General features: G+C 44.0%; 1 pseudogene; it reads left to right on the top strand.

The window, feature by feature from the left end:
• The first annotated feature begins 243 nt into the window (after positions 1 to 243).
• Positions 244 to 361, top strand: LOC126196049 (5S ribosomal RNA; annotated as a pseudogene).
• The last annotated feature ends 10,432 nt before the right edge of the window (positions 362 to 10,793 follow it).

Raw genomic sequence — 10,793 nt, 5'->3', positions numbered from 1 at the left:
GCAAATCATGTATTCATAAAATATGTCATTTAGTTAAACCTTTATCTTTACGAGTCTGGTGGTTATAATCATAGCTGTCAGCCGTATTTGTGAGTTTTGCTGAGGTAGCTCAGTCGGTAGATTACTTGCGTGCGAAAAGGAAAGGTCCCCAGTTCGAGTCTCGGCCCGGCACATTGCTTTAATCTGCCAGGTAACTTCATCGTCATAGATGTCGGCTTATAATAAGAGTCATCCATCTGATATGGTAACAGCCTTGCCGCAGTGGATCCACCGGTTCCCGTGAAATCACCAAAGTTAAGCGCTGTCGGGCGTGGCCAGTACTTGGATGGGTGACCATCCAGGCCGCCATGTGCTGTTGCCCTTTTTCGGGATGCACTCAGCCTCGTGATGCCAATTGAGGAGCTACTCGACCGAAACGTACCGGCTCCGGTCACGGAAAACCACCATAACGACCGTGAGAGTGGTGTACTGACCACACGCCCCTCCTATCCGCATCCTGGTTCAAATGGCTCTGAGCACTATGGGACTCAACTGCTGTGGTCATAAGTCCCCTAGAACTTAGAACTACTTAAACCTAACCAACCTAAGGACATCACACACATCCATGCCCGAGGCAGGATTCGAACCTGCGACCGTAGCGTATCCGCATCCTCAATTGAGGATGACACGGCGGTCGGATGGTCCCAATGGGCCACTTGTGGCCTGAAGACTGAGTGCTTCATGTGATATAGACGTTTTTGAATGAAACTGAAATGAGCTCTACCACGAAGCCTTACATTTTGAATGAGACTAACATTTCCTGAAGTGAAGGTCATCGTCAGAAAAGGAAATTTTCTCTGTTACGTGTGGATCAGCTTTTCGGTATATACTAGCGATGCGTCCGTATGCAGCCAAGGGTCTGATAATGTTTTTAATACCCCAGAGAGAAGCATCGCGTCAGACTGTAGCTACTCACGACACACAACATTAAAGCGTAAGAAAGAAATCAGTCATTGCTAAGTAGCACGCCGCTGAATTTTAGGATAGGAACAGTATAGTACCATACCGACAGCATTTTAGTTAAAACGCTACGAAGCTCACGTCTTCTGTACAGCTTACATCTGTGTAGTGATTTCACTGAAGTGTGACAGATGTGACATTTAGCTGCTCGACTTCGGAATATACGGTGATAATTACGTGACACTGACGACACTGCGCTGTTTTCAGTGCATGACTGCCGCTATAAATGCGTGCACCGATGAACTTGACCCACTGTTTCTGATAACCGTTACTTCCACCACAATAGATTTTAATTACTCGCCGTCACTGTAAATACGAAGCTAAAATGCTTAATGTACCTGCACCACCATTATTACAAGCAGCTATAAACGTCAAACAAAAAACACATTCTGTTTAACTGGATACTTCTTTCTTAACATCACCATACTGAACTCCAAGCATACTGCACGCTCATTTTGTTCACGTAAAGATATCACTTAGTCTACTTGTTGTACTTTGCTATTTGTGTGTGGTAGCATTTCCACTGAGCTGAGAGTTACCAACCAGATATTGCCTATGAAGATATGCAATATTAGCTAGATTCTTAGTATATGCCGGATACAGTCAACAGATAAAAAACGAAATGGGAAGGTAGTGGGGAAGAGCAGGAGAGGGGAGGAACGAAAAAGGAACAGAGAATTTCGTCATATCCGAATGTCGTCAGGAATACTTTAGATAGCAATGGAAGGACTAATAGGAAATAAGTCTCTGGGGCACAAAGATTAAGCATGAATTTGGTTTTATCATATGTACATTTTTGAAACGAAAAAGCTACCAAACAAGTCAACAGGCTTAACTGAAGGACGTAACGTTGTATGTTCAAATGGCTCTGAGTACTATGCGACTTAACTTCTGAGGTCATCAGTCGCCTAGAACTTAGAACTAATTAAACCTAACCTAACCTAAGGACATCACACACATCCATGCCCGAGGCAGGATTCGAACCTGCGACCGGAGCGGTCGCTCAGCTCCAGACTGTAGCGCCTAGAGCCGCACGGCCACTCCGGCCGGCAACGTTGTATGTCTGATATCATTTGCAAGACAGATGACAATAACCATTTTGAACATAACATAAAATACAGTAACGTGTTTACCAATTCTGATTTAGAAGTGTTCTTTTGTTCTTTGTATCAGTTTAAGTAGAATGTCATGGTACCACTATTCCTAAGATTATGAAAGTTGAGTTGTGTAAAAAAGGCTACGAAAGATGTGTAGACAGACATTTCTCGAAAATAAAGGAAATAATGTAACTGGGAGATTACTGCGCAATAAAGACATACGTAACTTGTATGACAGAAAATTTCATAAAAGAAGCAAATGTACTCCCTAAACGCTCGTCTTTTACCCTCTGTTAACATTTATCTCTGTTTGTCCCGATTAGATTTCAGTCTCTGTCTCCCTCCCTCTCTCTCTCTCTCTCTCTCTCTCTCTCTCTCTCTCTCTCTCCTTCTCCCTCTTCCTCTCCCCCACTCCATCTTCAATTTATCTTCTTTCCGTGACCTCAAAAATAATTGTCTCTGTGTGACACATAGCTTCAAGGTAGCTGCGTAATTTATACATTGCTTAGTCCGCAGCTCGTGGTCGTGCGGTAACGTTCTCGCTTCCCGCGCCCGGGTTCCCGGGTTCGATTCCCGGCGGGGTCAGGGATTTTCTCTGCCTCGTGATGACTGGGTGTTGTGTGATGTCCTTAGGTCAGTTAGGTTCAAGTAGTTCTAAGTTGTAGGGGACTGATGACCACAAATGTTAAGTCCCACAGTGCTCAGAGCCCTTTCAACCATTTTCATACACTGCTTACCTGGGTGGTAACGTGCTTGCCTCACAGGTATTGGGTCCGGGTTCGATTCCCGGCCGGGTTGGAGATTTTCTCCGCTCGTCGACTGGTTGTCGTGTCCTTATCATTTGATCCTCATCACCGGCCGCAAGTCACACAATGTGGCACCGACTGAAATAAGACTCGCACCTGGTGACCGAACATGAATGGGACCTCCCGGCTGATAATGCCATACGATGATGTCATCACACTGAAATAAAGTAGTATTCAGCAGTAGTGCTTAGAAAATTGGATTAAAGTTATTAGTCTTTGAAAATTCCTGTAGCATACATCACGAATGGTTAGTTTCTTAGTTACACATTCATCTACTGACCATAATCAATGGCATTAGACATACAAACTTAAGACAGCAATAAAAAAGTTATCAGTAAAACATAAAGCAACATAATGAAATAAATGCAAAAATGCAAGCACATAATTATTTACTGGTCGAGTTTCAGAGAGATTTATACACTTCTGTGCTAAACTTAAGGACGAAAGTAACATTCGCATGATGTGCCACTGCTAAGTAACATAGCTCGATGAATCTTGGACCATACGTAGAAAAAAGGTAAGCATACTCCAGAAGGTAAATGAAAAACATACACAATGAGACGTACAGAAATAACATTTATTCAAAGAAAATAGTTACTCTGGAATCACCGCTATTCATGATGGTTCCTTGGACATTAGAAAAGGAGAGACATGACTCTTAATGGGATGTGTGATCAGTAAACAGCGAAAGTGAGGGAGCTCTTGGAACGAGAAAGTATTCAACGGACTGGTTTGACCGCTTCCTTGACTTAAATCCCATCGAACGTGTGTGGGATGCGTTGGGGAGATGTACTGCAGCACATCCAGGTGTACCAACGTCCTCTGGACAGCCAGCGGAGGAGCAGAACACCCAGTCACAGAGCCTCCCTACTAACGTTGTGGCCGGCACGGGAGAACGTTGCAGGACACGCACTGCCGTCCTTGCTGATTACACGTCCTCTTAAGGACTCTGCTCCGGCTTGTGTAATATCCAGGACACCATCATAAATCACGGTGACTTCAGTGCAGTTATTGTCTCTGTTACTCACCAATGTTCATTAAGTACAAAAAAGTACGTCTTGCAGCAAATGTTTGCAGCTGTTGGTATAAGGTCATGTTATTATAAAGCAAACACAAATGTGACCTGAACGACGTATCACACAAATTTGTAGGATTTGCCGTATGAAAGTATTTTTTTTTCCTTTAATGTTACCAAAGTGTACAAGTGTCCGTTTAACAAGAGTCGCACTATTCTAACCCGGCGTGTCATTTTACACTCGCTCTGTTATCTCTTGTTCTCTTGGATCCTAGTCTTTTTTTCGATTCTGTATAATATAATTTATTTTAAAACGAGCACATGGTTATTGCACACACCTCTCATGCACTTGTAGTTGCGACTAAAGAAAAATCTACAGTTTAGCAATTTGTTTCACATAAATGATATGATCAGACAACGAAGTGACCCAGTACTCACCACTGTTTAGCCTACTCACTCCAATGTGTCTGCAGGTAAAAAATTTACTATAGATACGAATCATTAACTTCAAATACGTATTAAAATCATTAGTAGAAAAGACCTTATAATGAATATCGGTACCCATATTTCAAAGCTGCCTGACTGGCCCTATGAAAAATAAAGTTTTTGTACAGAGGTGAAAATTTTTGGTAGCGAATGTAATTCAGATCTTTGTGTAACACACATCCTGCTAATGAGTTCCAGGAATATTTAAATAGATTGACGGTAATGAAGATCGATGGTTTAAATTACGTGTTAATGACTAGTTTCTTGTCATATCACAGAATCAGAGATAACACTCAAATGAAAAATGAATGATTCCCTATTATCTGATCAAAACGTTAACGGTAAACTTCTGAAGTCTGTCCCATTGTATAAAAACCTAAGAGAGTACGAAGTGAAATGAAATGATGTAAATTCCTGTTCCCTAACTGAAACCGACTTTATGGAAAAGTAAATCCCAAACGTGCCCGGAACTGCCGTGCCCTCTCCTATACGAAGTATACAGCCATTAATTTACATTGATGCGACAAAGGTCATACGGTAGCGCACATATACCGACGGTGGTAGTATCGCCTACACAACATATACACAGAAGGACCAAAGAAACTGACACACCTGCCTAATATCGTGTAGGGCCCCCGCGGACACGCAGAAGTGCCGGAAAACAACGTGACATGGACTCGACTAATGATTGAAGTAGTGCTGGAGGGAACTGACATCATGAATCCTACAGGGCTTTCCACAAATCCGTACGAGTACGAGGGGGTGTAGATCTCTTCTGCAAAGCACGTTGCAAGGCATCCCAGATATGCTCAATAGCGTTCATGTCTGGGGAGTTTGGCGGCCGGCGGAAGTGTTTAAACTCAGAAGAGTGTTCCTAGAACCACTCTGTAGCAATTCTGGACGTGTGGGGTGTCGCATTGTCCTGCTGGAATTGCCAAAGTCCGTCTGAATGCCCAATGGACATGAATGGATGCAGGGGATCAGACAGGATACTTACATAAGTGTCACCTATCAGAGTCGTATCAAGACGTATCAGGAGTCACATATTACTCCAACTGCACGCGCTCCAAACGATTACAGAGCCTCCACCAGCTTGAACAGTCTCCTGCTAACATGCAGGGTCCATGGATTCATGAGGTTCTCTCCGTACCCGTACACGTCCATCCATTCGATACAACTTGAAACGAGAGTTGCTCGACCAAGCAATATGTGTCCAGTCGTCGACAGTCGAATCTCGGTGGTGAAGAACCGAGGCGAGCCGTAATGCTTTCTGTTGTGCAGTCATCAAGGGTACAAAACTGGGCCTTCGTCTCCAAAAGCCCATATCGCGGATGTTTCATTGAATGGTTCGCACTTCTGTCACATTGATCGACTCTCTTCAGTCGTCGTTGGTCCAGTTCTTGCAAGATATTTTTTCTGGCCGTAGCGGTGTCTGAGATTTGATATTTAACGGGACTCGTGAAATGGTCTTACGGGAAAATCCCCACTTCATCGCTACTTCGAAGAGACTGTGCCCCATCGTTCCGGCGCCGACTATAACACCGCGTGCAAACTCACTTAAATCTTGATAACCTGCCACTGTAGCAACAGTAACCGAGGTAACAACTGCGCCGAACACCTGTCGTCTTATACAGGGTGTTACAAAAAGGTACGGCCAATCTTTCAGGAATCATTCCTCACACACATATAAAGAAAAGATGTTATGTGGACATGTGTCCGGAAACGCTTAATTTCCATGTTAGAGCTCATTTTAGTTTCGTCCACCTACGCTCAATGGGGCACGTTATCATTATTTCATACGGGATACTCTACCTGTGCTGCTAGAACATGTGCCTTTACAAGTACGACACAACATGTGGTTCATGCGCGATGGAGCTCCTGCACATTTCAGTCGAAGTGTTCGTACGCTTCTCAACAACAGATTCGGTGACCGATGGATTGGTAGAGGCGGACCAATTCCATGGCCTCCACGCTCTCCTGACCTCTACCCTCTTGACTTTCATTTATGGGGGCATTTGAAAGCTCTTGTCTACGCAACCCCGGTACCAAATGTAGAGACTCTTCGTGCTAGTATTGTGGACGGCTGTGATACAATACGCCATTCTCCAGGGCTGCATCAGCGCATCAGGGCTTCCATGCGACGGAGGGTGGATGCACGTATCCTCGCTAACGGAGGGCATTTTGAACATTTCCTGTAACAAAGTGTTTGAAGTCACCCTGGTACGTTCTGTTGCTGTGTGTTTCCATTCCATGATTAATGTGATTTGAAGAGAAGTAATAAAATGAGCTCTAACACGGAAAGTAAGCGTTTCCGGACACATGTCCACATAACATGTTTTCTTTCTTTTTGTGTGAGGAATGTTTCCTGAAAGTTTGGCCGTACCTTTTTATAACACCCTGTATAGGTGCTGCCAACCGCAGCCCCGTATTCTGCCTGTTTACATGTATCTTTTTTTTGAATACGCATGCCTATACCAGTGTCTTTGGGTAAAAGAAAAGTGCATTGGCGGAACTATCATTTGTACTCAGGTGGTTCATGTGAAAAGGTTTCAGACGTGGCTCTAGCCGCACGACGGGAATTAATAGACTTTAAACGCGAAATGGTAGCTGAAGCCAGAGCCATAAAACATTCCATTTCGGAAATCATTAGATAATTCTGTATTTCGAAGTCTACAGTGTCAAGAGTGTGCCGAGAATACCAGATGTCAGGCATTACCTCTAATCACGGATAATGCAGTGACCAACGGTAGTAGAGTTATCGGTGGTAACAGACATGTAGCAGTGAACGAAATAGCCGTAGAAATCAATGCGGGATGTACGACAGTGCATCAAAATGTGGCGTTAATGGACTATGGCCTCAGACGACCGACGGGAGTGCCTTTACTTAAAGCACATCACTTGCATCGCCTCTCTTGGGCTGGTGACCATATCGGTTGTATCCTAGATGACTGGAAAACTGAGACCTGGTCAAATGAATCCTGATTTCAGTTTATGAGAGCTGATGTGGTGGAGACTCCAGAAGCCATTGGCCCAAGTTGTCAACAAAGCGCTGCCCAAGCTGGTGGTTGCTCCAAAATGGTGTGGGCTGTGTTTACATGGAATCTAGTGGTACTCTGGTCCAGCTGAACTGATCATTGACTGGAAATGGGTCATTCTTTCTGCAGGGAGTTCCAACTGCTTGTGGAGTCTATGCCACGTCGAGTTGCTGCACTACGCGGGGATAAAGGAATGTACATAGTTACGCGATCTGACCGAAGATTATGGAAACACGACCTTGAATAATTTATGCCAGTTTTAATGGGCACACGGCCACGGTCGCAGGTTCGAATCCTGCCTCGGGCATGGATGTGTGTGATGTCCTTAGGTTAGTTAGGTTTAAGTAGTTCTAAGTTCTAGGGGACTGATGACCTGAGATGTTAAGTCCCATAGTGCTCAGAGCCATTTGAACCATTTTTTTAAATGGGCACAGTAAATAATTGGTATAGTATCTTGGACTTCACAAGTCATTGAGCAACTGAATGTACCGGGGTTAGGTTTAAGAAGGTGCGCATATACAATGAAGCGCCAAAGAAACTTATATAGGCATTCGTATTAAAAAAACAGAGATATGGAAACAGGTAGAACACGGCGCTGCGGTCGGAAACGCCTATATAAGACGACAAGTGTCTGGCACAGTTGTCAGATCGGTTACTGCTGCTACAATGGCATGTTATCAAGATTTAAGTGAGTTGGAACGTGGTGTTATAGTCGGCACATAAATGATGGTACACAGCGTCTGCGAGGTAGCTATGAAGTGGGGATTTTCCCGTACGACCATTTAAGGAGTGTACCGTGAATGTCAGGAATCCTGTAAACATTAAATCTCCGACATCGCTGGGACCGGAAAAAGATCCTGCAAGTACGAGAACAACGACGATTGAAGATAATCGACCAATGTGACAGAAGTGCAACTCTTCCGCAAAGTGCAGCAGATTTCGATGCTGGTCCATCTAAAACTGTCAGCGCGCGAACCATTCAACGAAATATCATCGACTGGGCTTTCGGAGTCGTAGGTCCACTAGTAGACCATTGATGGTTGCACGACAAAGCCTTACGCCTCGCCTGGGCCTATCAACACTGACATTGGACTGTTAATGACTGGAAACATGTTGCCTGGTCGGACGAGTCTCGTTTCAGATTGTATGGAGTGGATGGACGTGTACAGGTATGCAGACAACCGCATGAATCCATGGACCCTGTATGTCAGCAGGGGACTGTTTAAGCTGGTGGAAGCTCTGTAATGGTGTGGGGCGTGTGCACTTGCAGCGATAGGCGGCTTCAGATACGTCTAGATGCGACTCTGATAGGTGACACGTACGTAAGGATGCTGTCTGATCACATGCATCTATTAACGTCCATTGTGCATTCCGACGGACTTTGGAATTTCAGCAGGACAATGCGACACCCCACATGCTCAGAATTGCTGCAGAATGGCTCCAGGAACCGTCTTCTGAGTTTAAACATTTCCGCTGGACACCACAGTCCCCAGACATGAACATTATTGAGCATATATAGAATGTCTTGCACGTGCTGTTCAGAAGAGATCTCCACCCCTTCGTACACTTACGGATTTATGGCAGCGCTGCAGGATTCATGGTGTAATTCCCTCCAGCTCTACTTCATACATTAGTCGAGTCCAAGGCACGTCGTGTTGCAGCACTTCCAAGTGTTCACTAGGGCCATACACGATATTAGGCGGGTCTAAAAGTTTCTTTGGCTATTCACTGTAGCTCAGTTGGGTGCAGTGGGCATGTTGCGCCCAGTCTGTTAGCATAGCCCACAATTACAAGATCTAAAGTAGTCATTTTATATAAAACGACGAACCACACCTCCATCAGCACCGACAGCGGCTGGCTTATTTTGTATTCCGGAAAATCGTGCAAAGAACGGAGAGCATAGCTCACCGTATTTAGTAAATAATGCCATAGCAGTCGTAGAAACAACTCAAGAAATGGCTATATTTTTCTGTACGACAAGTATACTTCATGTGTAATGGATTAGTACCAATTGCAAACTCAACTTAAAATCGTTAGAATTGAAAAATGATGGCAAAGAAATTCTAACGACATTGAAAATATTTGATAAGAAAATATAATTGTCGCGAAACTACATTTAAGCCAGTATGGCACACTCAGCATTCGTGGACAAGACATGTAGTACAAAAGGCTACAGAACATGAAACACTGGAACAAAAAAATCTACATATATTTTAATAAATATTGAAAGAAGGTCATTGAATGGGTATGCAATAAATTTATGTACACTACTAGTCAGCTGGATTAATAGCTTCGCAAAGCCATGTGTATAACATTACTTGCAGTACAAAAAAGGAAGTAGTCACACATATTCCACGAGATATCTGCGGGCGACCAGCACACAATGATCAACTGAGAATCTTGCCTTTAATACAACCATTTAGCGTCTTACCATACCGTAGCCTACGCTCAACATCGCAGATTAATGTAGGTGTGTCAAACACACTGCCTACCGTTTGACCACATATCGCGATTCAATCTTACTGGCTCACGGAACCTCCGAAAGAGAGATATACAGTACTTGTAAATGTCGATAGCTCAGTACTGAATAAATCCTTGAACTTTACCTGCTCGTTACTAACACGCGAAATTCGAGGGACATTCAATAAGTAATGCAACAATGTTTTTCGGAAATCAGGTTGGTTGTATTCACAATTCCAATACGCCATATTACTCCACACACTTTTGGCTACATTGCTGGCCAAAGACTTCCAGCATACGAAGTCACCCTCACTCTGCCAACGGTCTTGCCAAAGAGGGTGATGGAGCGGGCAGAGGTTCAGGGCACTCTCTTGTCCTAGGGGGGCAATAATCAGCAATGATCAACGACATGAGGATGCAGAAGGCAATGGAAACCACTGCATTAAAGACACATAATGTGTAGCCACAGGACATGTGGCCTGTAACTGAAAAACTATCATGATGATCTCTCCTTTGACAAAAGATTTCGGAGTAGTTCCCCATTCGGATCTCTGGGAGGGGACTGTCAAGGAAGAGGTGACCTTGAGAAAAAGATTGAATAATTTACGAAACGATAAGGTTCTACGAGCCGGGGCGTGGAGTGTCAGAAGCTTGAGCGTGGTAGGGATGCTAGAAAATCTGAAAAGAGAAATGCAAAGGCTCACTCTAGATATAATAGCGGCCAGTGACGTAAAACGGAAAGAAGACACGGAGATGACTGACCGATGATGATAGGACAAGACAGATGAGTATAGACTTATATCAACACCAACTGGAGTAGGATAGGTTATGAATAGGAAGGTAGCGCAGAGAGTTTTTTACTGTGACAGTTCAGTGAAAGGGTTGTTCGTATCAG

Source organism: Schistocerca nitens, chromosome 7 (assembly GCF_023898315.1).
Source record: "Schistocerca nitens isolate TAMUIC-IGC-003100 chromosome 7, iqSchNite1.1, whole genome shotgun sequence".
Classification (NCBI taxonomy): Eukaryota; Metazoa; Arthropoda; class Insecta; order Orthoptera; family Acrididae; genus Schistocerca; species Schistocerca nitens.
Note: the sequence above shows the minus strand (reverse complement) of the source record. Positions and strands in the feature narration are given on the sequence as shown.